This window comes from Carassius auratus, chromosome 19 (genome assembly GCF_003368295.1).
Source record: "Carassius auratus strain Wakin chromosome 19, ASM336829v1, whole genome shotgun sequence".
NCBI classification, from domain to species: domain Eukaryota; kingdom Metazoa; phylum Chordata; class Actinopteri; order Cypriniformes; family Cyprinidae; genus Carassius; species Carassius auratus.
Genome location: NC_039261.1, coordinates 21,141,156 through 21,142,276, shown reverse-complemented (window position 1 = coordinate 21,142,276; position 1,121 = coordinate 21,141,156). Strand labels below are relative to the sequence as shown.

Below are 1,121 nucleotides of genomic sequence, written 5' to 3'. Positions count from 1 at the left end.
TGTGTGAGGAGGAGAGAGCTCGAGAACAACTGGCACTGAGAGCTACACACAGCTGAAGGTGTGTGTGTGTGTGTGTGTGTGTGTGTGTTGAGGAGGAGAGAGCTCGAGAACAACTGGCACTGGAGCTACACACAGCTGAAGGTGTGTGTTGTGTGTGTTGTGTGTGAGGAGGAGAGAGCAAAAGAACAACTGGCACTGGAGCTACACACAGCTGAAGGTGTGTGTGTGTGTGTGTGTGTGTGTGTGTGTGAGGAGGAGAGAGCTCGAGAACAACTGGCACTGGAGCTACACACAGCTGAAGGTGTGTGTGTGTGTGTGTGTGTGAGGAGGAGAGAGCTCGAGAACAACTGGCACTGGAGCTACACACAGCTGAAGGTGTGTGTGTGTGTGTGTGTGTGTGTGTGGTGTGTGTGTGTGAGGAGGAGAGAGCTCGAGAACAACTGGCACTGGAGCTACACACAGCTGAAGTGTGTGTGTGTGTGTGTGTGTGTGTGTGTGTGTGTGTGTGAGGAGGAGAGAGCTCGAGAACAACTGGCACTGGAGCTACACACAGCTGAAGGTGGTGTGTGTGTGTGTGTGTGTGTGTGTGTGTGTGTGTGAGGAGGAGAGAGCTCGAGAACAACTGGCACTGGAGCTACACACAGCTGAAGGTGTGTGTGTGTGTGTGTGTGTGTGTGTGAGGAGGAGAGAGCAAGAGAACAACTGGCACTGGAGCTACACACAGCTGAAGGTGTGTGTGTGTGTGTGTTGTGTGTGTGTGTGAGGAGAAGAGAGCTCGAGAACAACTGACACTGGAGCTACACACAGCTGAAGGTGTGTGTGGTGTGTGTGTGTGTGTGTGTGTGAGGAGGAGAGAGCTCGAGAACAACTGGCACTGGAGCTACACACAGCTGAAGGTGTGTGTGTGTGTCAGTGTTGGGTGTAACGCGTTACAAAGTAACGCGTTACTGTAATAATATTACTTTTTTCAGTAACTAGTAGTGTAAGGCATTACTCGTCTGAAAATGGTAATATTATTACAGTTTCCCAGCTAGTTACTTGCGTTAACATTTGCCAGTAGCACCTTCATCACACACAAGGCACACAACACAGAGAACAGAAGGGGAGGAGGGCGTGAATGG

At 50.7% G+C, this 1,121-nt stretch overlaps 1 protein-coding gene across 1 annotated transcript in view; it reads left to right on the top strand.

Annotated features, from left to right (window-relative positions):
* The first annotated feature begins 674 nt into the window (after nucleotides 1-674).
* The window catches only part of LOC113119792 (A-kinase anchor protein 9), a 44,509-nt gene continuing 44,062 nt past the window's right edge, over nucleotides 675-1,121 (top strand). Inside the window, exon 1 of the mRNA XM_026289444.1 lies at nucleotides 675-730. The gene's annotated coding sequence lies outside the window, so the exon portion shown is untranslated. The remainder of the gene's footprint in view (nucleotides 731-1,121) is intronic.